Raw genomic sequence first — 26,698 nt, 5'->3', positions numbered from 1 at the left:
AAGCAGCAGCCCTGCATTACACATGAAAGTTGTGCTCCCCCTGGAGGGAAAATGAGGATACAACATGGGTCGAGTACTTGATTTTATAATCCACTGGTGCCTTTCAAAAATATAACTATTATTGTAAGAGTAAAGATATCCTTAAGAATATTGCCACAAAACAGGTTTTCCCAGCTTCTTTTTGTCAGAGCTGAGACCAACATCAGGCTGGAGCACTTGAAGAGGCATGGGGGACCCAGCTGAGGGTTATTTAATTACTGTGAGATGATTAGCCAATGGTGAATAAGATGCAGAATGATTAAAAAGAGGTAAAGGGACATAAAGTTGGAAATAATTAAGAAAAATAGTGCCTTCAAAATATCCTTTCATTATTTTTAGAGCATTTTTTTTGAGACATGACTAGGATAGTATGTTAGATTTTTCTAAATCCTTATCTCCAGGGCGTATATTACTGAGTTCTTCATTAAATATGATAATGCCACAGAAAACCTGGAGAAAAGTATTCCGTACTATCAACCAGGACAAAACATGTACAACATTGTTCTATATATTAAGATTCCAGCTGTAATAGTTAAGATATATATTCATGTGTGTAAAATTATAATGATTTTCTATTTTTCTCAGGCCATGAACGATGGTAAAATATATAGTAATAAGCAGAAAACCTGATGAACTAGGTGATTTAAAACACCTGATGTTACAGCTTGGCCAATCAAGGTTGAAATAGATCAATTTAAATTTCACACCTTCTGCTTTCCTTGTAGCCAGTTCAGTGTCTGGAAGACCGAAAGCACATAAAATTAATTGAGAGTTAACAGTATTTGGAAGCAGTTGAGGTTAAGCCCTCAACAATGGTGGCCCTTACTTCTGGAGCCATTGACTCTTTGTCATAAGTTTATTGTATAGACGAGTTCTCTCCTTGAATGATTTGTGTATGTTTCATAGAAGAGAGACAGGGCAGGAGAATTAACTATCACTCTACACCGGTTCCTTTACTGTATTACCTCATGCAATTCTTACAGTAATCCTTTAAAGTAACTATTATAATTCATATTAACTGATAAAGGAAACCACGTTTAGGGGCCTGCCCAGTGGCAGGAGCGGTTAAGCACGAGCGCTCCGCTGCGCCAGCCCGGGGTTTGCCGGTTCTGATCCTGGGCGCGCGCCAATGCACTGCTTGGCAAGACATGCTGTGGTGGCGTCCTGTATAAAGTGGAGGAAGACGGGCACGGATGTTAGCCCAGGGTCGGTATTCCTCAGCAAAAAAAGATGAGGATTGGCAGAAGTTAGCACAAGGCTGATCTTCCTCACAAAAACAAAAATAAAAAAGACCACGTTTACAAAATTGATCAAGGGTAAGAGGGAAGATCTGAACATCAGTCTGTTGGGTTTTATGCCTCATATTCTCTCCACTGTGATAAAAATGGTACTTCAACATGGGCACTCACCATCTGGCTATTTAATACCAGCTCTTGCCAACATCATTGGATGAGATGAGGAGTATTTCCAAAGTTATTCTATTATATTTAAATTATACTATTTATGAGTCAAATGTCGTCATATTTTAGAGGCATAGAGAACAACTGATTACTTCACCTACACATTTTTCAGTTTTATTATAACTTTGTTGTGCCACATTGTGTCAACTTTGTGTCAACTTTACCAACTTTAGTGCTTCACTGTTCTCTGTTAAAAAACTTACAATTTCATTTTCCATGTAAAGAACCTTGCTGTTTTCTTCTTAGTCACTAGATGGCAGTTCTGTATCTCTGTAAATTACCACTGCAGCAGGAAACGAGAGGTCTTAAGCCAGTTTGCTCTGTACAAATGATGGACATAGGAGGATTTCTGGTCCATCAAGGCTGCCTGTGTTATCCCGTGGCCATAAGGGGGATGTCCAGGACTGCTTAGTCAGGGGCACAAAGCAGAGTCAGATAGCATCCTCTAAGTTCTTCTTCAGATGTGAGTTCAGGTACTTACCCTCTCACCTGAGCACACTGGAGTTTAATGAATGTGTTCTGACTCTTACTCTCTCCCTGTAGTTAATAAGTCTGGGAGCTCCATACCCCTAGAAAAAAACACACGACTCATAACGACTTTTCTCCACTAAACAGAGTTGAGGGCTATGGTGTTGCCTGAGAGTCTGATGCTTAAAGCAAACGCAGCTGGTGCTCATGTGGAGGGAAAGAGTCAGCCACCCTTGGAGGGCTTTTATTGATGCTCCTATGGAATGAGCAAGTTTAAAATAAAACCACATTGCATAAACCTCACTAACTCATTATTTTATTTTCAAGTAATATGCTGTGAAAATCTGCTATGTCTAAAAAACTATTTCATAAAACTGATACAATTCTGTTTTTTATTCTCTGGTATTTGAAATACTATTAAAACTGTAAATCCTTTAACATTCTACAATATACAAACAGGCAAATATCAATTATATTCTCAAAAATTGTTCGCTCCCATGTTAAAGATTAATATATGGTAGCAAAACGGGTTACCACCCAGTTTTTGACTAATCTTTTGCTTTTGAAATTACATATAAAATTTGTGTTTTGAAGTATTTTCCTAAAACTCAGCATCTTTCTGATATAAATGGACTAGTTGACAGGTAACTAGAATGAAATTTGATCTTTAAAACTCTAGCTTTGTCTAAGAATTGATAATGTCAGGCAGTTGAAAGTTGGGTCTCTCCACATTATGATATTTATTAATTGTGAATAGCCACATCTGTTACAAAGTGCTGAATAATAAAAAGAAATTAAACAATATCAGCCCTCTCTTACCCCACATGTAGAGTTTATATGCAAATAAACTCTCAAAGGTCAGGAAAATGCTTATGATTTCAGCTAACTGGTAAAATACTATCTCATTTCAGTTTGAACCTCACTTGAAATTGACTTAAAACTCTTCTCTTAGGATCCTGCTCTGATCAGTGCGCCCTGGTCCCCTCAATGCCTGATTTGATGGCAAACCTATCTGAGCATTTGAATATTCTTTTCCATTTGTTCTCTTTAAGGTATCTGTGATAGTGCTTTTTATACAATGACCACTTGGTACAATTTATTATTAGTTTCAGAAACATCTTGGGCCGGCCTTGTGGCTTAGCGGTTAAGTTTGTGCGTTGCGCTACTGGCAGCCTGAGTTTGGATGTCGGGCGCGCACTGACGTACCATTTCTCTGGCCATGCTTAGGCTGCATCCCACATACAGCAATTAGAAGGATGAGCAACTATGACATACAACTATCTAGTGGGGCTTTGGGGGAAAAAAAGGAGGATGATTCGCAATAGATGTTAGCTCAGAGCTGGTCTTCCTCACAAAAAAAAAAAGAAACATATTTATTTAGGAACAAATCAAGGAAACAGATGTGAGGAATGTGGGGTCGCCTAGTTGATGGTGCTTGAGGGATTCTTCACGTGAGTCTCAGCATAGAAAATTTTAAAGAGTAAAGCAGCATTGGTCAGATCAAAAGTGTGGGGTGAACATAATTCTGAAGGGATAATGATGGAGACGTAAAAACAAGAAGCCACTTGAATTGCATTGGAAGGTATTGGACACATCAAAGGGCTGGGAAAAAAACCTTGTTTAATGTAAGTTCTTTCTAAAGTCTAAGGCAAAAAGTAATATGAATTTACATGGTAATTATAAACCACAAAACAACAATTCACAAGACAAGTAAACAACTAAAGTAGAAACCAGAATAAGAAAAATAGAGGTTAAAGGAGAGATGGAGAGAGATGGTTGGGGTCAGAAAACATGGCTTAGTCATCCTTGAAGTCTCCCTCAGACTCTGATCATTCTTAGTGCTCACTAAACACTTTGAGCCCATGATCTTGGAGAGGGGCAAAGTGAGAGGTGGTTGGGAGGGGAGACAATGCAAGGATACCCTTGTGGAGGCACTGACATTGAAAATCAGTGACATTTTGCCAAGGTGTTTACCATAATATATTAAGGATTATTCTGGAAAGTTAAGGATTTTTCTGGAATGTACATTTTCATTTTATGGAAACTCCAACTAGCCCAGAGAACGATTGAGCCATTTCAGCTTTAGAAATAAAGAGAGGGGTCAGCCCTGTGGCACAGCGGTTAAGTGCGCGCGCTCCACTGCGACGGCCCCGGTTCACAGGTTGGAATCCTGGTGTGCACCAACATACGGCTTGTCAAACGATCCTGTGGTAACATCCCATATAAATTACAGGAAGATGGGCACAGATGTTAATCCAGGGCCAATCTTCCTCAACAAAGAAAGGAAGGTTGGCAACAGAAGTTAGCTCAGGGCTGATCTTCCTCACAAAAAAAGAAAGAAAAGGAAATAATGAGAAAATTTTCTGTCAGTTTTAAGAATGAAAACCAGTTAGCATCTGGAAAACAGTTGCAATTTGAGATGAGAATGTGGAGAAAGAATTAGTTGTCACACGTTGTTTTTGCTTTTCTCTAGGGCAATAAGGCTTGCAGGGGAAATGAAGTTCCATCTTTGCTCTATTGAGTTTGAGAAGATGTAAAATTCATTTGCTCAGGGCAACACTGTTGACCTGTGGAGAAAGACAAATGGTTCAAGCAGCTGATCTGAAGGCATAACCTATATGTGCAAGGTATTTGTGGTAGGTATTGTAGGAAATACAAAGAATTATAAGGTTCCAAGCTCCTCCACATCCATGACATGGTTTGCAAGATGTAACTTGATTCTGCCAAGGTATTTAGTGTATGTTGTATTGGAGAACCTAAAAAAAATGGGAATGTTATCGAGAAATTGTAATTAAGGACAGCTTCTTAGGAGAGGTGGACTACATCAAGTCCTCAAAGGGACCACTTTTGGGCAGGTGGAGGGAAGAAAGTGTGAGGATATCAGATGGGGGAAGAGGGGAAAGGTACAGACGTAGAAAGGAACATGGCATTTGGGCATGGGAGTGGGGAGGCCATGACAAGCACAGTCTTCCTGTGACTGAGAGGCAGCTCAGTTTCCTCCTCCAGGAGCCCAGCACTGCTTCACATCTCCTGGCCTCCCCCACCTGCAGACCCCCCGCCTGAGCCAAGGTCTATCTTATCTGGATCACTGCCTAATCTCCCAACAGGACCCTTTACTTCCAGTCTTAATTTCTTCTAATCTTTCCTCCCCAATGCCTCCAGAGTTACCTTCAAGAATCCAAATTTGTTTAAATGTGACATCTGCTTAGACTCTTTCAATGACTGCTCAGAGCATCTGAGAGATCATTCAGATTCCTGAGCTGGACACGCAGGCTTTCTCTTGCTGTCCTCATCTTTAGCCTCATCACCCACTCTTTCCTACATGTTCGCTTTGTTCCAGCCTTAACAATACCCCAATATTCTGAAAGCTTTAGCATCCTTTATATCTGTCTTTTTATATGTGTTTCTTCTGCACTCCTATCCCCTTGTTTAATCAACTTAATTCCTATTCCTTAATCTAAACTCATGTCAAATGTTCCTCCCTCTTGGACACTTTTCCTGAGAGGTCTCCATCTAGAGACCCCTTTTGATGTCCCCATGTTGGGACCCTGTACTTATCTACTTTTACATAACTGTTGTTTTATTCATGTCTCATAGACAGTGAGCTCCTTAAAGCTGAGATTATACTTCTTCTTGATAAATAAATGGCAAGGAATAGGATACATTGGAGCATATGCGGAAGCCATTTGGTGTAAAACTATTTGGGCCTGACCTAGTTTTTTTTTTTTTTTGTCCAAAAGGGGCCTGTAGCCTCTGTTCATCTATTGTACATCAACTTTAAGCAATTAACATGGCCCAAAGACAAGAACAATGCCCTTAAGATGTAAATGCAACTTCCCTCACATTGGCATTTCCTTGAGGATAAGCATTTCTCCCTAGGCTAGGATTTGATTGCTGTGTTCATCCTGTGACCACCCAACTCGAGACAACAGCCACACCCATGGAGACAGCAGACCTGATACCCACTGTGTCCATCAATCGAGGTGCTGACAGGTCAATGTTGCGGCTGTTGTAAAAGGGACACTGCAATCGCATGTGATACATGCTCTTTGATAGTATATAACCACTGTGTACACCCGACTTCTTCGGAGTGCTCCATTTCTTCATGAAAGGACTCTCCCAGGCTATACGGCCTTCAAAGGTTGGCTCATGATAAACTCACCCCATTTTTGATTTATAGATTGGTTATGGGTTATTTGCATCGACATTTCTTGGCGTAGTTGTGGCAGGATTTCAGAGAAATCCACCAGAGACCACCTGGAATCTACACTGAACTGACACTTGGTACCACAGGGGCACTTTGAGCCCCACCCGGATCACTGCATTCTTCAGGTGACCCTGGTGAGTTCTCCTGAATCCCAGACCTCTTTATTTTAAGTTGATGGTCCAAGAGTTTATTTGAGCTGTTTTAAGGTCTTGAGACTAGAGACTTTGAAGGGTACCAGTACATTTCCTAGGTGGAGAAAAACCTAGGGGGAATTTCCTAGGCCAAGGGAAATTAGGGAAAGCTTGGAGTAAACTGAGTTGGTTGTCCTTTTAATTTGGCTTTAAAATTGGAAAGAATTATGTTTATAAGGTCTCTACAAAACTGCTTGATAGAGAAATGAGAGTCTGAACTTGTTCAGCTATGAAGAAAAGAGACATGGGTCCTCCCGGCTGAAAAGGCGTTTTACAGGTGACTGAAAAACCTCAGTAGGCCTGTCAGAGGTGAACCTCACGATGTGTAGCCGTCCTATAAGGCATTCCATTATCATTCACGTTAATTAATTATAGCTTCGTCCGGGGATGCGCACACGAGGGTTGGTCACCCGCGCTCCGAACCGCCACAGTGGTCCTAGACTGCCAGCGGGAGAAACCTAGACAAATAAGACAGTGATTACGACATTCCTTTAGGGAATAACACTCAAAGCAGCACACTTGTGACCCACTACACAGTTCAAGAAGTTGTTCAGACTTTAGAAAAAACAAACGAACAAACAGAACTAAAAATGGGAAACCGTGCTTCAAAAGCCTGCCGGCTTCCAGATGGACAACCCCCGACGGGGACTCCCGCTGGTTTCACGTATACTGCATAAGGAAACAATGCTTGCAAGTATTTAACTAAATGGGAAAGGTTAACTAAGGATGACTTAGGTCGTAAATGGCCAAAATGGGGAACGTTTGACCTCTGAAAACTACTGTATTTGCGCGCCCATTTTGAAAAAGCCGGCGATAAAACCAAAACAAAAGAAGGGGAAGATTATTACAATTGGCATTTAGAGGCTTCAAAGTGTAATAATGATAAAATGACCTCTTTACAGGAGACTAACCGTAAACTGACTGAGACCATTTCTGAATTAAAGAGAGATAAGAAGTCAGAAGCTGTCCACCCCCCTCACCTCCTCTACCTCCTCCACCACCGCCGCTTTCAGCACCTCAGAGCTCATCTCCTCCTTCCCTCAGCACCCGTGTATCCTTTCCTTTCTGAGCTTCCGTACCCTGACCTATCCACTTCACCTCCTCCTCCCTCACCTCCTCCTCCCCCTTCACCTCCTCCTCCTCTCTCACCTCTTCCTCCTCCCTCACCTCTTTCTTCCTCACCTCCTCCTCCTCCCTCACCTCTTCCTCCTCTCTGTCCTCCTCCTCCTTCACCTCCTCCTCCCTCACCTCCTCCTCCTCTCTCACCTCCTCCTCCTCCCTCACCTCCTCCTCCTCCCACTCCTCCTCCTCCTTCCTCTCCTCCTCCTCCCTCACCTGCTCCTCCTAATTCACCTCCTCCTCCTCTTTCACCTCCTTCTCCTCCTCCCTCTCCTCCTCCTCCTCCCTCTCCTCCTCCTCCTCTCTGTCCTCCTCCTCCTTTCTCACCTCCTCCTCCTCCCTCACCTCCTCCTCCTCCCACACCTCCTCCTCCTTCCTCTCCTCCTCCTCCCTCACCTGCTCCTCCTAATTCACCTCCTCCTCGTCTTTCACCTCCTTCTCCTCCTCCCTCTCCTCCTCCTCCCTCTCCTCCTCCTCCTCCCTCTCCTCCTTCCTCTCCTCCTCCTCCCTTACCTCCTCCTCCTCCTTCACCTCCTCCTGCCTCAACTCCTCGTCCTCCTCCTTCACCTCCTCCTCCTCCCTCACCTCCTTCTCCTTCACATTCCCCTCCTCCTCCACCCCTAGAGAAAAGAAGGAGTAACTCTCAGGGAGCAGATACTGAAAGTCCTAAAGTTGTAGTGTCTGCCTTTAAGAAGAAACCTGTTACTGGGTGAGGTGAGCCTGCTCTTGTGTATACTCCTTGGACTAGAAGTGAATTTAAGAATTTGACGAAGGACTTCTCAGACCCTTTACAAGATCCTTTAGGGTTTGCTTAAGAATTTGATTTTACTGTTAGAACATATGCACAGGATATTCAGATTTATATCAGCTTGTGCATTTGCTGGTGTCTGAGAACAAAGCAAATGAATGGATAAAAGAGGCAGATTGGAGAGACCCCCTGGAGGATTTCCATAAGCATGAGCCTCACCACCTTAAGGAGTGTAGGAATATTGCTCGAAACTTACACAAAGCCATTCCAGTAGTTTTTCCCAGGAGGATAGAGTGGGCTAAAGTCCATCAATGTAAGCACAGACCCGAGGACTCTATCTTTGATTATTTCGAAAGGCTTGAGAGAGCCTTCAAACAGCACTCTGGGGCGGCTCCTCAATGTTTTGAGGATCATTAAAATGATTGAATTTTCAATTCAATTTCCTTGGAAGGATTAGATGAGGAATTAGCAAAATTAGTTAAGAGACATGAACTGGATTGGACTTTAATGCACACTAGTGCTCTTGTCACTATTACAGATAAACCAGTTTCTGCACAGCAAAGGAAACTGTCAACAAAATGAAAAGACAACCTACCAACTGGGAGAAAATATTTGCAAATCATATGTCTGACAAGGGGCTAATTTCCAAAATATATAAAGAACTCATACCACTCCACAACAAAAACTGAACGACCTGATCAAAACATGGGCAGAGGATATGAAAAGACATTTTTCCAAAGAAATTATACAGATGGCCAACTGGCATGAAAGATGTTCAACATCACTAATTATTAGGGAAATGCAAATCAAAACTACAATGAGATATCACCTCATACCCATCAGAATGGCTATTATTAAAAAGGCAAGAAATAATAAGTGTTGGAGAGGATGTGGAGAAAAGGGAACCCTCATACAATGCTGGTGGGAATGCAAACTGGTGCAGCCACTATGGAAAAAAAGATGGAGATTACTCAAAAAATTAAAAATAAAAATACCATAAGATACAGGTAGTCTACCTCTGCATAATTATCCAAAGAATATGCAGTCAGTAATTCAAAAAAATATATGCACCCCTATGTTCTTCACTGCGTTATTCACAATAGCCAACACTGAGTAGCAACTCAAGTACTTATCAATGGATGAATGAATAAAGATGTGATATATATACATATATACCATGCAATACTACTCAGCCATCAAGAAGACAACATCATGTCATTTGTGACAGTATGGATGGACATTGACGGTATTATACTAAGCAAAACAAGTCAGAGAAAGAAAAATACTGATTGATTTCACTCATATGTGGAAAATAAACAAACAAACACATAGATAAGGAGTACAGATTGTGGTTACCAGAGGGAAAGAGGGAAAGGTGTAAAGGGGCACGTATGTATGGTGACAGATGAAAACAAGACTATTGGCGGTGAACATGATCCAGTCTATACAGAACTGAAATATAGTAATGTACACCTGATATTTACACAGTTATAAGCCATATGACCTCAATAAAATTAAAAATAAATTTATTTTTAAATATAGCAAGACCCACTTTACACCTGGACTGCAGGCAGCCCACGCACTCACTGAATTACACAGAGGGGCAGTTTCCCAGGTGAGTTCTGTCTATTTTGCCACCGTCGGAACCTCCTGATGAAGAACACAGGACTAAGGATGCTGAAGCAGGTGGTACCCCTGGAACAGGGAATGTTCTGAGAGTGTGTGACACAAAGTATCTGTGCAGTGCATACTGGGTAGTGAGTTTGTGCTTCTCTTCAAGGTATGCCTTTGATCATAATCTGCAAATAACTCAAGGAAAATCACTGGTAGGCTTGTTAAATGGAAAATTCTCATGTCCCAACTTCAATGCTGCTGAGTTAGAATTCCGGGGAAAGGGACACTGGACTTGTCCAGTTATTATCGTGTAGACTGAGGTCTGAGAAGCACTGCTGCTGGCGTCCAGCTGTAGCCACTGCCCGAGGTCCAAGCTCCACATCTTGTGAGGCCTGAGACGGCTCCCAGGGGAGATTTCTGTCTGTCGTCTGCAGAGGGGCGGCCACCTCACCTCTTCCCGCTGACTCGCTTCCCTAACTGGCTTCCTTGTGCCTTTCTTAGTCCTTTTCTTTACCTTCAGAGATAACTGGGAGAGGCAAGATAGAGATACAAATTTTACTAAATCTAACTTTTAGGTAATCTTTAAAAAATTGTACAGTGTTCAGATGTAATATTTATTTTTCTGTTGGGTTGTTTTTTGTCTTTGTGCCTTTTGTTGTTTTAAAGTATTTTGTGTTATTGGCTGGGAAGATAGCATGAGATTAACATCAGCTTTATATGGAGCCATAAACCAGGAAAGCACTTTATATTAGTCATACGGAATTAAGAATCACATTTGTGTAATGATGTATAAAGGAGTTTGGTTGTTTTATTCCTTGTTTTTTCTTCTTTTTGGCATAATAAAGTCCCAGTTTCTTCTTGGTAGACTGATGAGGAATATTGATGTCTGATCTATAAGTGAAGAGTTAATAGAAGGGCATTGTTACTATTCAGAAATCTCTCCCTCACCAACTTTTCCTAAATGGTAGCATGGGTGTTAGAGTTAAGAATTTTGATATTTCCCCCATTGAGTTATAGAGAGAAATATACTCATTAGAGACTTAACTTGGAGTTGTAGTAAAAGAACATAACATAAGAGCACTGAGCTTGGGCTCTGCCATGTATCAGCTTTGTAACCTGGCTGAGTTTTCTAGCCACTGTACCCAGTGTCTTCATCTGTAAAATGGTGAGAAGAACAAGATCTACTACATCAGAATATTTTGAGGGTTATGGGAGTTCATGTATGTTCAAGCACAGAATTAACATTCAGATTGCAGTGTCTGGTTCAGTAGAAGTGTTTGCTGCTGTTATTATAATTATCATTATTTCATCTCCTTATCTTCCTCATGAGTTCCCTGTAAAACCAACAATGATCCACAGTGTCAACAGTTTTATTCCAGGTCCCTGCTTAAAGACCTGCAAAGGGAGCCTCGTGCTTGCAACCTCCTGTTTTTATCCCAGTCTCTGGAGGGATGCATTGACTTCTTTCTTCTTTGCACTGAGGCACTGAATGGGGCCCACACCCAGCCCTGCATGTCCTCCTTTTGATATCCGATGCTTTTGAAACACTCTTTAGTGTTTACTTGGTGGACTATACTTCCTTACATGAGCAACTCATGGGAGATAAGATGTAGGAAACATTGTTCCATGTAGGTCTCTGAGTTTACCATAACACAGAGTAGAGTTGATCAAGGGCCAAGGTAGAGTTCCGTAATGCAAAGATCTTCAGAGATGAGGGTGTACTAATGTGACACCACCTGAAAATAAAGCAAGAACATAAAAGCATATGTAGTTTTACAAGGAAAAGCACACAACTAAAAGAATTGATCCCATTAAATACACTGTTCTATTTGTTTATGCATCAAATTACTGATAGGAAATAGCCAAGTGTAGAGAGAGTAGAATTGATCCATTTCATAGAGAATTCTTTTTAACAGTTGTTCATATCTTGTGTTTTACATCATTGATTAGGGTAATATTTTCATCTTTTCCTGTCCTAGTGTCTTTATCTTTCTCAACTTTTCCAAGAGATATATTTATATTATCCTCTAAAATTTTAGGGCAATTTAAAAAAAGTTATGAAACATTTTAAGTTATTGATTTTGTATACTGGAGGAGCACTAGATTGCAAGTGAATTAGTGATAATTAGAGTTTTAGTTTGGTAAAAGACGGTAGTTGGAATTGATACCATGATGTTTGTAACCTAGTTTTTTCTTCATTTTTTGATGTATTTTTCAAAATGACAGAGCAAGTAATTTTTAATATAATAACTTGTCTCATTTTAAAATATGTGTTCTTGGAGAGGGTGATGGAGGTAAGTAGAAAATAATTTAATGTAGTGACTGTTTTTCTCCAGTTGATCTGTTATAAACCCAACAGCCATATAGCATCCTTTTGTCCAAATGACCTGATGTCACTTTCTTGACTTTTCTTGCTGTGACTCTAGCAATCTGAGGTCACACCATCTTCTCTCTCCTAGTCGTGTTTTCAGTTGTAAGAGTAACATTGTCAATAATATAGTGACAACTTTGCACACAGTCTACTATTTACTAAAATATATATATCAATTGCAGACTTTGATAACATAATTATTAAGTAATGAACTATTTCCAGTGCACTTAACAGCTGATGGCTACACATTATTGTGTAGTGACATCACGGTTAAAACTATTATTTGCAACATGTGGCCCCTTTCAATTTTATTTTAAAGGAAATGGTTCAATGACTTTTTTCTTTTTGAAGAAGAAAGACTTGCATTCCCATCTTAGAAAATTGAGAACTGGCTTTTTGCCTTTTTTTTTTTTTGTCTTCAGCTCCTCGTCCTACTGGTTACTAATTCACATGTCCAGTTACTTCAGATTCATGGTGCTGCCTCCTCTGCCTGTTTCATGGCTCTCACTTTAATTTTTCCATGATCCCTTCTGTGAAGGAGGTTTCCCTCCACGCTCATATAGCGAGGAAGGAACCGACCCTCCTTTATGTGAACTTGGAGACAGAGGCCCAGGTGAAGCCTCGGTGCCCCTCCCCACCAGTGAGCTGCAGAAGGGCTGCAGAGTCCTGTGAATCTTTGGCTCCCCTCCTGCCTCCCTACATATTTGGCATTGTCTCCACAGAGGATCCCAACTTGTTACAATCGAATCGTTGAAGTCTATAGAAGCTGGCTGAAGGATAAGACTGGCTAGAAAGACATCAGCAAGCAGTGTGCTCCAAAAGTTGGTGGCAGAAACATTAAGAAGAAGAAAACCTTTCCATTTATCTTGTTTTCTCTTTATCTTCTCTCCCTTCCTTTTCCTTTACTTAGATGGTACAAAGCCTGTCCACCCCCCATGGCGGTTGTTTTTTTCCTCAAAGCCCCAGGACAGAGCTGGATATCCTAGTTGTAGGTCAACCCATGGTGGTTCTTTTCCTGGAGTCCCACGGCATTTTATTCATATCTCTTTCATTCAAATTATTTCTGTAGTGTAATTTATCTGTTCATACATGTCTGTCTTCCTTGCAGACCCCCGACATTTCAAGACCTTTGGGCACATAATATATACTTAAGTACTTGAGTGAATCAGTGAGGCTCTTTTGTTGAATAAGATCTAAATAAATAAAATACTTACTCGGCACATGATTGCAAGCATTTGAGAGAGAGTTTTCTGGCTGATAAAGCAGCCTGTGGACCAGTTTAGAGGCTCAGTGCCAAGGTTACTCAATAGATTTAGACAAAATGCAAGAGATAATTAACTTTAGTTTTAAAATTCATGGAGAACAGGAGCAGGATATCTAGGTGTGCATCAGGACTTGATCATTCTTGTTGCATCTTTGGAAAATCCAGTCCTTTATGTTTCTATGAAAATGTCACTGGCCAAGAGAATGAACAGAGGGCTGGTTTTTAGAAAGGCAATTTTGTCACAGGAAACCCTAGAGGAAAATATATGGAAGGAGAGCTGCTAGAAACATGGCAGAAACTTTTTGTGTGGAAACCCTAAAAATTGGGTTTACATGCTGGCTGAAAGAATTGTGACCCAACTTTTCTCCAATATAGATTTGAGCAGCTTTTAAATATCTAGGTATACAAAAGGATTACAAAGGAAAATAGATCAAACTGAAAGGAGTTTAGGATGGAACAATGAGATGAAGCTGAAGTAAGCCAGCGCACTGAAATGTGTTTCCGAAGGACCTGCAGTTTTCTTTTTATTCATTTTTTTTCCCCAAAGCCCCAGTAGATAGTTGTATGTCATACATGCATATCCTTCTGGTTGCTGTACATGGGACGCGACCTCAGCATGACCAGAGAAGTGGTACGCCGGTGCGCGGCTGGGATCCAGACCTGGGCCGTCAGCAGCAGAGCGCGCGCACTTAACCACCAAGCCACGGGGCCGGCCCGGAAGGACGTGCAGTTTTTAAAGGTAGTTGGAAATGTATCCCTCAGGTTTAAAGTAGAAAGGGAAATGGGAATAATTCTCTATCATCTCATGTCCATGAGATTAAAAGCAACAGTCTCTCAGAGAAGCAAAACCTTTCTGGCCTCTAATGTTCCAAAAAGTGTTTTGAATGGTGCCTAATGAAAGAGATTCTGTGTGACATGATGCAAATACAGTATCATCAACTCATTTCCAAATTTAGCTCAAACACTTTAGGCTACGTTCACTTGAGGTAATGCAGAATTCTAGAATTCTATAAGGGGCCAAGGAAGAGGCTGACAGCATTCTCTCTCAGCTTTTCACTTGACCAAGGGAGAAAACGTTCTTGAACAGATTGACCACGTCTCCTCAAGAAAATTCTCCATTTTCAATTTTTCTTTTTGTAAACTCAGTCTGCATTTTCCATTACATACGCAAGCTAAAGCCTGTGTGTAGACATCCTTCATTGACAATGAGGAGCAGATCCATACTATTAAGTAATCAAATAAACAGAACATACAGTTGGCCCCTTTTAGGAAAATTACAGGTTTAAGCCCACCTTCATTGTTGGAAGGACATGGTATACCACAATTAAAATATCTATGATTTATTATGCAGCTAATCATAAGTCATGCTATTTAAATGAAACTAAATGAATTCTTCTTCTATTAAGTTGACTAGATTTTACTTAAACTGACTAATAATTTTACATAGGTGCATTTTTACTTAAAATATAAAACTCTTTAGAGACTGCTTCATTCAGTTTTAGAGGCATATTCTGTATATTTTGGTGATTTTATTTATTTTCCTTCATAGCAGAGAGGCACATCCTACTCTTTTTCTTGCTGCCCTCTCTCTACAAGATAAAACTCATCCAAGTTTATTTTGTTTTATAAGGCATAGTCTTACGTTGTGATGATAAAGAGATCATTTCTGAAACATATTTGGAATAGTAGGGAGCCCAGAATTTTAGATTATGCTCAGAATTTTGTGAGGTAACTTCAAAAAAGATGGAACATTTAAAGTTTTGCCAGGAAATTATTCTCCTACTTTTCTTCACAGTAATTAAAAAAAAAAAGTTTAGTTTCTTAATTCTTCAGATGGGTGAGTGTAGGAGTTGGCAGGATTATATGTACCCTTGAGAGATCTCTCTATGCGTTACTCTTTCAAAACGACCATCCTGGGCCAGCCCCGTGGCTTAGTGGTTAGGTGAACGCACTCCACTGCTGGCGGCCCTGGTTCGAATCCCAGGCACGAACCAATGCACTGCTTCTGTAGCCATGCTGAGGCCGTGTCCCACATACAGCAACTAGAAGGATGTTCAGCTATGACATACAACTGTCTACTGGGGCATTGGGGGAAAAAATAAATAAATAAAATAATTTAAATAAAAAATTAATTAAAAAAAAACCACCATCCTAGTTGATGAATATTTAATGGGGACTCTGTCAGTCCCAGAGCTGCTGACAGAGGCAGTTCCCAAAGCTCCAGCAGGTCCCGGGAGAACACAGCGCTGGTAATCAGCGTCATCAGAGTTTGCATGAGGTGTGGTCATTCTCTGGATGTTAGAACTGAGTGGAGTTTTCAAACGCAGCCCAGTGACTCTAGACCTGAGCCCTGCTCAGAAGCCAGTTGCCTTGTCATTTGCTCTGAGCATGGTGTCTTCCTTCTGCTCGTGCCCCTTTTTGCCATTTCTCATGCTTCTCCTGACTCTTTCTCTTTCCTACACCTTCTTTCTTCTTTTTTCTCACTTTCTTACTTTTACTCTCTATTATATTCCTTCTCCTTAGCATTTTTTTCTTCCTTCTCTTATTGTTCTCATTCATTTTCTTTTTATTTTGTAGTACAGTTACTCTGTACATCACTTTCATCTTAAAATCTTGGACCCTCTACAACTCTTATACTTCAGTTAGCTATTTTGAAGAGAGTATTTTGATAAATTTCTCTTAGATGTTATAACATGCTGATTCAAGGAGGTAAAAACTATCATGAAAGGGATGTGGATGGAGAATGAATTCAGTTCAGGTAGCCATGGAATTAGACAGAGGGAAACTGAGAGCTTAGGGGTGGGTGTTCAAAATATTTCCTGATACATCTTTGTAGTTCATTGGTGTGGTAAACTGCACACAGTCGTATTTACTGTTGGAGCCCAGAATTTTGCTCCTCTGGGCAGGTCAGTAGGTCTCACTCGGCCTATAGAAAAGAAGCTAGGAAACACTGCCTGCATTTCTAATGTAAAGAACTGTTCGTGTTCCACCAGGAGAACTTCTGGTCTCTTCCTTGCACTATATGAATAGAAAAAGAGGAAGAGAAGCTTTTCTCCATCTGCACAAAGCCGGGACCCTATCTTGAGCTTGAGAGGATTTGCATGTGACTGAAAACAAAAGTGTTCCCGAGTTTGGATTTGCTTTAACAAGATCTATTGGCTGGCTTTGATGTTAAAGGTCTTTATTCAAAATTGGTACCTCTTGTGTTAAGTTCAGTGTTGAGATTTGTCAGTATAAGAAAGAAGAATCCCTTTTTGATTAACTCAGTGAAATACAATATTTGGGAAAATGGTTATATTTGAAGGCTACTTGTTAATATTCTTTCGCCACAGTGACATCTGTTGCTAAGTGACTACTTCATGCTATTCTCGATGATTTCTGTTTGCAAGACACGCCCTGAGCTTGATAAATAAATGGCAAGCAATAGGATATATTGGAGCATATGAGGAAGCCATTTGAGGTAAATCTAATTCGGCCTGAGTTTGTTTTTCCAAAAGGTCCTGTCGCCTGCATTGTGTATCTGCTTTGCCATGTCTCAAAGAGAAGAGTAAATGCCCTTAAGATAAAGATGCATCTTCCCCCTCATTGGCATTGCCTTAAGGATAAACATTTCTCCCTAGGCTGGGATTTGACTGCTGCAGTCATCCTGTGACCCCCCAGCTCGCGACAACAGACCTGACACCAGCCACACCCATCGAGACATCTGACCTGCTCCCTGCTGTGTCCATCAATAGCTATTCTGGCAGGGCAACCTGGCATGGCAATTTTGTGGCTATTGTAAAGGTACATTACCATCCTATGTGATACATGCTCTTTGATGGTATATAACCACTCTGTACATTCCACTTCTTCAGTGCCCTTCCTTCCTTATGGAAGGAAGGCCCAGGGCCATGGTCCTCAAAACTTGGCTCATAATAAATTCACCCCAATTTTGATTTATACATTGGTTATGGATTATTTATGTAGACATTTGTTGGTGTAGTCGTGGCAGGATTTCAGAGAAACCCACCAGAGACCACCTGGAATCTACACTGAACTGGCATTGGGTACCAACAGGAACCCATTGTGCCCTCCAGATCACTGCATTCTTCAGGTGACCCCAGTGAGTTCTCATGAAACCTGGACTTCTTTATTTTAAGTCGATGGTCCAGAGTTTATTTGAGCTGTTTTCAATGCTTAAGGCTAAGTGTCTTAAGGGGGTATTGATACATTCCCTAGGTCAGAGGAACCTAGGGAGGAATTCCTAGGAAAGAGAAATATAGAGGGAATTTCCTAGGTCAGGGGAGCCTAGCGGGAACTTTTGGACTGAATAGGGCAGGGTGACTTTTTAATATGGCTTAAAATTGGGAAGAATTATGGTTATAAAGTATGAACAAAACTGCTTGATAGAGAAATGAGAGACTGAATCTGTTCAGCTCTGAAGAAAAGGGACATTGCTCCTCCCGACCTTTCAGGAATTCTCAGGCAACTGAGAATCTCAACGGGGGTGTCAAAGGCGAACACCACGACGTGTGACGGTCCTTCCTATAGGGAGCTCCACTATCATTCATGTTAATTAATCACAGGTTCATCCGGGGACGCGCACATGAGGGTTGGCCACCAGCACTCAAAACCCCCATGGCATTCCCCACACTGCGGGCAGGAGAAACCGAGGCATGTAAGAGAGTGATTATGACATTTCTTTAGCGAGTAACACTCACAAGCTGCACACTCCTGACCCACTACACAGTCCCTAGAAATTTTTCAGACTTTGTAGTAAAATAAAATAAAAGAAAAGCAAAAAATTGAGTTTGCTCGACCATTCCCGGCTTGGCTGCCTGGCCTCTGAACCCAGGAGACTTGCCCAAATGCTAAGATAGCAGGGGGCCTAAGACTGAAAGAAAAACAAAAATGGAAAGAAGCTTTCTGCAGATGGAAACTGCTAAATTTTCTAAAACAGCGGCTATAAAATCTTTGTTGCATCTGTCTGTTCTTTATGTGTGTGTCTCTAAATGTATGTTATATTTGCGAGGTGTTTTACCTCCGGAGGTTATGGTCAAAATCAAGAGGTCTATTCAATTAATTTGAAATAAGCACTTAAAAAAGTTATTTCTAGGGCCGGCCCGGTGGCTTAGCAGTTAAGTGTGCGCGCTCCGCTGCTGGTGGCCCGGGATCAGATCCCGGGCGCACCAACGTACCACTTCTCTGGCCATGCTGAGGCCAAGTCCCACGTACAGCAACTAGAAGGATGTGCAGCTATGACATACAACTATCTACTGGTGCTTTGGGGGGAAAAAAATAAATAAATAAAATCTTTTAAAAAAAAGTTATTTCTAAATCCAAATATTTTTTCAGTTAATGTGATATGAAATAATCTTTGGTAAATAAGAGCTTATTTAAGCTTGTTAGTTTTCAGCATTGGATAAAATGCAGATATGCAGCCTTTATTAGTCAAATAAACTGATGTTATTTCTATTACAAAACTGGTCTCAAAAATAGTAAATGATGGCTAATATTATCTAATGTCTCATAAAGTCTTGTAGGCAATCTAAATAATTATTGAGGGGCCAGCCCTGTGGCTTGGCAGTTAAGTGCGCATGTTCCGCTGTTGGTGGCCCGGGTTGGGATCCCGGGTGCACACCAAGGTACCGCTTCTCCGGCCATGCTGAGGCCGAGTCACACATACAGCAACTAGAAGGATGTGCAGCTATGACATACAACAATCTACTGAGGCTTTGGGGGGAAAAATAAATAAATAAAATCTTTAAAAAAAATAATTATTGAGAACAGGTAACTAAATAGATGTGGAAAAAATGAGTATTAAGAGAACTTTAAACAATAATCATATGTTATAGTGTATATAGCTTCTAAACTGTTTTTGGTGACTTAAAACATTAGGGTTTTCTAAATTTTATGATAAAAATTCATTGAGTATCTAGATCATTTTCAAATAAGATAAGATATTAGACATTGCTAAATATAGGTTTATCTACTTTTGGCTTATTACAGAAAAACTAAAAGGTGTTTTGGGTCTATTGGTAAACATGTCTTGTGTTTTATTTAAAAGATTGTACTATAAAGTAACATGTTTCCAAAAATTATAAAAAGTGTCCATATAAATTTGTCAAGCCACGAAATGCTAATGTGAAAGAAATTTTATAATTGCTTGCCTAGTTTTTACTTAAAAATTAAGGTTTCTAAGGGTGAAAAATTTCTAATATGTGATTAAGCCACTAAAAACTTAAGAACAATATGTTTGTATTCAAGGAGAGTAAGATCTGTGTTTTCTTTAAGAAGATATGAAAAATGGAAATATTTTTGTTGGGTTAGGAAAGATAAATTTGTCCTGAAAAGTACTAGAAGGAAAAAAAAGGAGCTCATGGCACAAATTCTGAATGTAAACAAAAAGTTATAGAAGGTTTCTTGAAGAGAAACCCTGAGGAGTTTTATACACGGTCGAGTTGGCTAAGATTAAACTAAATCCAATTAAGTAAATGATTTTTAATATCAAAAGTAAGCTGGTACAAAATTCAAATTTGGTCTTCTTCCTTTTAAAAGGATAATTTTATTCTACTCTTTTTTTTTCCCCCAAAGCCCCAGTAGATAGTTGTACGTCATAATTGCACGTCCTTCTAGTTGCTGTATGTGGGACGTGGCCTCAGCATGGCTGGAGAAGCAGTGCAGTGCGTGGGTGCATGCCCAGGATCCAAACCAGGGCCGCCAACAGTAGAGGGCGCACACCCAACAGCTAAACCATGCGGCTGGCCCTATTCTACTCTTAATCTACTCTTGATAGAGGTTGTTACGTAAAAAGATTTTTCTTTACCTTTGAGTTAAGTTTATCTAAAGAACAGAGATCTGTTTTGTTAAAGTAATTTCCTATGTTCAAAAGACTGAGGTTTCTCTATTAAGGTCTTTTTGACTGTTTAAATGCTATTTCTTAACTAAGCATGGTTTCACTGAGACAAGAACAGCAACTCCTTGATCTTGTCTGACCAAATGTTTAAAACCCCTCTGTATTTTTCACAATCTCCCCAAAATTCATATCCTAAATAAAGTCTTTCTTATAACTTTTTTCTTTGAGAATTTTCAAAGAGCCCTGGCAATTCTCAAGGAAATTTGATCTCTTCCTATAAAGAGGGAGATACTAAAGTAATTAGGTTTGTTAAGTATGCTAAATTGCACGGGAGGCATTGTCAAGTAAATGATAAAACTTCTTAGGTTACACTGAGTAGGTAAATATCACTCAAATATCACTTTTAACCCTGCTATCTTGCTTCCAACATTGCAAGAGGAAAGACCACGACTGCATTCTATTTAATTTGGTTTGCAGATGGGTCTTACTTAAATGATAAGCAAGATATTACCAAGCTGGATATGCAGTCCAGAGAATGGCTGTGTGGGGGAAGAGGGAGAATCCCCCTCTGCCCTTTCCCTTAAGGTTCTTATGGCTGGCCAAATAATTAATAAGACAGGTTAGCAGAAGAAAATAATACCAAATATAATAACATGTATACATGGGAGAAACCAGGGACACTGCGTTTCTCAACACAATAGCAGAAATTCTCATCTTAGATACCGTCTTTACATAAAGACAGAGGAGGATGTTGGGGGTGGGGGGGTGTCAGTTACAGGAGATCACCACTAAAGCACTGTAAACAAGAGTAAAGTTATTATGCAGATTTAAGGCCTCACCTTTCACATTGATAAATTTCTAGAAATGAGGTCATCCCCCCTCTTCCCAATACAGAGAGAGAGATACCTTTACAAATGGAGATTTCCCTTATAAATATAAATGTTTGTCTGGCAACTCCTCACAGGGCCATCCAGAGAATGTGGCCAGAGAGACAGAACTTCTGATAAGATGGGCTTGTTGGTGCCTTTCTTATTGTAACATCTATTTTACATTATAGTACAGCCATCAGATAGAAGATCTGTTGCAGGAAGGAGTTACTATGTCAAATTCTTTAGGCAGTTAGTGGGGGAGGTCAAATGTCCGTCAGAGAAAACAATCGAGGTAAAGAGATATATTTCAAGGTGGCCAAATCTTGATCTCCCACACCTGCTAATTCCTATAACTCTGCTAAACCAATATAAGACTTCTTTCCACAAGCTTGAAAGAAATTGCCACGGAAGAAGAGAAACAGATATAGCAGTCAAAAAGGGGAATTTTTGTCTCCCCCTCACAGATGTGGCTTGCACCCAGTAAAAAAACCCATAGTACTGTGGGGAGAGAGGGAGAATCCCCCTCTGCCCTTTTCCTTAAGGTTCTTATGGCTTGCCAAATAATCAACAAGGCAGGTTAGCAGGAGAAAATAATACCAAGTTTAATAACATGTATACATGGGAGAAACTCAGACATGAGCAACTCGTCCCTCTGTCTAAGCTGCTTGCTTAAGTATTGTAGCTAAAGGCAAGGAAGGTATTGGAGGTGGGTAGTGGTCTGGGACTTCAGAATGCAAGAACACAATTCTTTTCAGGGTCATCTATAGATAATGTGGTCAGGGAAAGATAGAGTTTTTTGATAAACGGGGCTTGGTTCCCCTCCCATTGTAACATCTATTTTACATGATCATTGCAGCCATCATGATAGAAGATCTGTTCCAGGAAGGAGCCACCATGTCAAATTCTTTAGGCAGTTAGTGGGGGAGGTCAAATGTCCCTCAGAGAAAACAATCAAGGCAAAGAGATATATTTCAGGGTGGCCAAATCTTGATCTCCCACAGTCCCGCCTTTGAAACTAAAAGTTTCACAGTCCTTTTGAAACTTAAAGAAGTTTCATAGTCCAGAAGCTGAGTTGGTAGATTGTTTCATCTCACTGAACACATTTCTTAGTCCTGATAATAGATCAGTTCAGTTAAGTTCATTTTAGAAGGTGGTGATGCAGGTGGGCTTTCAAGGTTACACCTATATTGTGGAAGCAAGCAATCAAGTATTTAATAGAAGCATTTCTATGTAAACAAAAGAAAAACAAGGTTAATGGTTGGAGCAAGTTGTAAAGCAGTTTCTGAGTTAGAGGACAGTCAGTGAAGAAGATATTTAGATGTCAGCATCAAAACATCTTTTGCAGTTTAAAATGTCTCTGATGATGTCGTCAGGTCATCTCTCAAGTTTATATCAAGTCCATCAGCTTCAGTTTGTAAGGTTTCAGGAAAAAGGGCAGGTTCAGTTCTCAGTGATTCCAAATGAAAATGATGGAAAAAATGAAAAACATTAGTTTGGAGATCTGTAGCCAGATATTTTAGGAGACTAGAAGAAATCAGGATCCAGTCCAGTAAACAGATATAAAACAAAAACCTCAAAAGACAATTAACAAAACTAGGATCTAATATCCACAAATGTATACTATAGTTTTTACTGAAATATAATTTTTCTCTTTAAAATCACCCTCATTTTTATCAAAGATAGCCAAATTTAGACTAACTAGTTTGTAAAATAAGTCTAGTTCCAATAAAGTTGGCCCAATTATTTACATAAGTACATCAAGAATAGCAATTGATCACATAGGCTCTTTTTTTTTTTTAATTTTTTTAATTTATTTTCCCCCAAAGCCCCAGTAGGTAGTTGTACATCATAGTTTCACATCCTTCTAGTTGCTGTATGTGGGACGCGGCCTCAGCATGGCCGGAGAAGCAGTGCGTCGGTGCGCGCCCGGGATCCGAACCCGGGCCGCCAGCAGTGGCGCGCACGCACCCAACCGCCAAGCCACGGGGCCGGCCCTCACGTAGGCTTTTTTAAATCTGCTTGCTGGAAATTTTTTTTTTAAGAGAATTTTAATTTTATTTATTTATTTTCCTCCCAAAGCCCCTGTAGATAGTTGTAATGTCATAGTTGCACATCCTTCTAGTTGCTGTATGTGGGACGCGGCCTCAGCGTGGCCGGAGAAGCGGTGTGTTGGTGCGTGCCTGGGATCCGAACCCAGGACGCCAGCAGAGGAGTGCATGCACTTAACCACTAAGCCAAGGGCCGGGCCCTGGAACTTTTTTTTTTTAATTTTATTTATTTATTTTTCCCCCAAAGCCCCAGTAGATAGTTGTATGTCATAGCTGCACATCCTTCCAGTTGCTGTACATGGGACGCGGCCTCAGCATGGCTGGAGAAGTGGCGCATTGGTGCACGCCCAGGATCCGAACCCGGGCCGCCAGCAGCAGAGCATGCACACTTAACCGCTAAGCCATGGAACTTTTTATAAGGAATCTCAGATTGAACTTTAAAGGCCTCTCGAGGCCAGGAAAGCCAAGTCAAGGATTTTGTCATCAGACATTTCCTGTGTGGGAGATCAAGATTTGGCCACCCTGAAATATATCTCTTTACCTTGATTGTTTTCTCTGAGGGACATTTGACCTCTCCCACTAACTGCCTAAAGAATTTGACATGGGGCTGGCCCAGTGGCTTAGCGGTTAAGTGCGGGTGCTCCACTGCCAGCGGCCTGGGTTCAGATCCTGGGTGCACACCGATGCACCGCTCCTTTGGCCATGCTGAGGCCGCGTCCCACATACAGCAACTAGAACGATGTGCAGCCATGACAGACAACTACCTACTGGGGCTTTGGGGGAAAAAATAAATAAATAAAATCTTAAAAAAAAAAAAAAGAATTTGACATGGTGGCTCCTTCCTGGAACAGATCTTCTATCATGATGGCTGTAATGATCATGTAAAATAGATGTTACAATGGGAGGGGAACCAAGCCCCTTTTATCGGAAAAACTCTATCTCTCTCTGACCACATTATCTATAGATGACCCTGAAAAGAATTGTCTTCTTGCGTTCTGAAGTCCCAGACCACTACCCACCTCCAACACATTCCTCACATTTAGCTACAATACTTAAGCAAGCAGCTTAGACAGAGGGACAAGTTGCTCATGTCTGAGTTTCTCCCATGTATACATGTTATTAAACTTGGTATTATTTTCTCCTGCTAACCTGCCTTGTTGATTATTTGGCCAGCCATAAGAACCTTAAGGAAAAGGGCAGAGGGGGATTCTCCCTCTCTCCCCACACCTGCAATACCTACACATTTGGGTGAATTCCTCTCTTCCGAGATTCCTCCAAAATATTTTGAGGTTCCTTGTACCTGCTAGATAAATGACATTCTTTACTTATCCAGTAAATGCTGCTTGGAACATTGAACATAAGGTACCAGGCCAATATTTCCACATGGCTTTATTCCATAAAGTCCAATCTTCATTCTTCAAATCTGTATAGCTATATCGTAAATATTATCTTCCAGTCACAGCCTTGGTAATATAACCAGTATTTCCAATTGTGTCCTGTTATAAGGAGAACAGATTCTTATTGAACTTATGCAAATAACTATATTGCCATGAAAACAATAGTACTTAGTTACTAAGAGTTTATAAATTCTGGAGGGATCAGGTAGAGAGAAAAAGAGAACTATTTTAATTTTGCTTACAAAAGTATCATTTACCAAATTGCTATAAGTCATAGCTAGCTCAGGAGAAAAGAGAAAAAGTTTTCCTTAAATCTGAAAAAAGAAAACATTAAAAATTCCACAATACTTCAAATGAAAAATCATAAAAATTATAATCATCCTGATCAGTTCATTCAGTCCTGTGTAATCCATTTTTGATCCCAATCTTTTTGTTAATGGCTTCATGAAGTCATCAGTTTCTACATCAGATTTCTGTAATTTCTTACCCAGTTTAGTTTTATGATCAGCAAGTTTATCAGAAGACTGTACTCCAGTGTAACTGTCATAGTCCGTTCCATGAATTTTTCTGAAGTTGAAACATTTTGCAAAAGCATTAGAGCAAAGAAATAAGTCTGTAAACAAGACCTCAAAATGGCAATTAACAAAGAAATTTGGTTAATTTTGTGACATACAACACTTTAAAATAATAATAACCAGAATTATGACTGATAACCAGGACAGATCAGAATTTCAGTAATGTTATACAATTTTAAGACGCCTATATCAATAACATTTACCCACAAACTACCACCTAAGCAGGTTTATCATCACTTGTCTGACAATGCTTCCCATGTAGTTTAACATACTGAGTTAGCCTAATAAGTTTAGTATCTTCCTCCTTATAGGAAGAGAGCAAATATCTCCAAACTACGATGAGAAGAAGACAACATCAGTTGTAGACAGCTGTCCCAAGACTCCGGACCAGGCCTGTATTCCCAACCTTAAATCCACTTATTTAAACCTTTGTTATGCTTAAACTGTATACCTATTTTATAATTGTTACATTTAATATTTTCAGAATACTATCATACTTAAGGAAAGTGATTGATTTGGAACAGACTGGTCTTAAAGTCCAGGCATTTATCGGGTGGCTCCTAATATAATTTAATGGTTATATAGAACAAATCTCTGGCCTTGGCTACTGGCCTGATGGCTAAAACACAGCACCCTATCTTCTCTTAAATGCAGGGAAGGATTCACAGTGACAACTGCTGCCAACCTGCCTCTGCTTAAGGCCAGACGGGCTTATTCAGTGTTCCCCTGGTATGACAACCGAGCAGCTAGCTATAGTTCCTTTTTTAGGGCTAAATGATGTCACATCACATACAGAAGCCCTTAATGACAGTCAAGCAGGAATTGCCTTATTAAATACTAAAATGTCTTTAATAAAAAGACTGTCCTTCAAGATAGAATGGCCTTAGATATTTTAACTACAACCCAAGGTGATACATATACAATCATTCAAACTGAATGCTGTGTTTTCATACCTGACGAGTCTTCCAATGTGTCGTCTCTGCTAAAGCCCATGAAAAAGCAGGTGAATGCCTTAAGCGATCCTGCGTTCAGTCCTGAGTTTTTTGGTTGGCTCCCTTCTGGTATTGGTTCCCTTTTTCCATCTGGATTGCAATTCCTATTTCTATTACTTCTTGGAATTCTTGTACTAGTCATAATATTTAAACTAATTGCTGTTTTCTTTACTCAGTGCTGTAAGACTGTCATGTAAGCTGGAGTAATGAAACTTGAGGTGGTCGATTGACCCTATAACCTTGGACAAACTTCCTTTTTTGATAAGGACTATGTCTAAGAACTCATTTTACACTAATCTTTTCAAAGATCTTAAATTATTATGATTGTTACTGTACTTGTTCTATAATTGTGAATAGCGTAAATACAAGGAGTCATAAAAAGCACAGATACAATGTTTGTGCAACAACCTAAAATTAATCCAAAACCCATGAAATGGGTTTTAATGAAATGGGATTTAATATCCAATTAATTCCCCCCAAGGTGGACAACTGGGCAAATAA

At 40.2% G+C, this 26,698-nt stretch overlaps 1 long non-coding RNA gene across 1 annotated transcript; it reads left to right on the top strand.

The window, feature by feature from the left end:
* Positions 1-6,082: 6,082 nt before the first annotated feature.
* LOC131394094 (uncharacterized) lies at positions 6,083-25,637 on the top strand. The gene is made up of 3 exons (XR_009216062.1): positions 6,083-6,308; positions 17,102-17,264; positions 25,517-25,637. It is a non-coding gene; the product is annotated as an uncharacterized LOC131394094 (long non-coding RNA).
* The last annotated feature ends 1,061 nt before the right edge of the window (positions 25,638-26,698 follow it).

This window comes from Diceros bicornis, chromosome 29 (genome assembly GCF_020826845.1).
Source record: "Diceros bicornis minor isolate mBicDic1 chromosome 29, mDicBic1.mat.cur, whole genome shotgun sequence".
NCBI lineage: Eukaryota > Metazoa > Chordata > Mammalia > Perissodactyla > Rhinocerotidae > Diceros > Diceros bicornis.
This window is presented reverse-complemented; position numbering and strand designations above follow the sequence as displayed.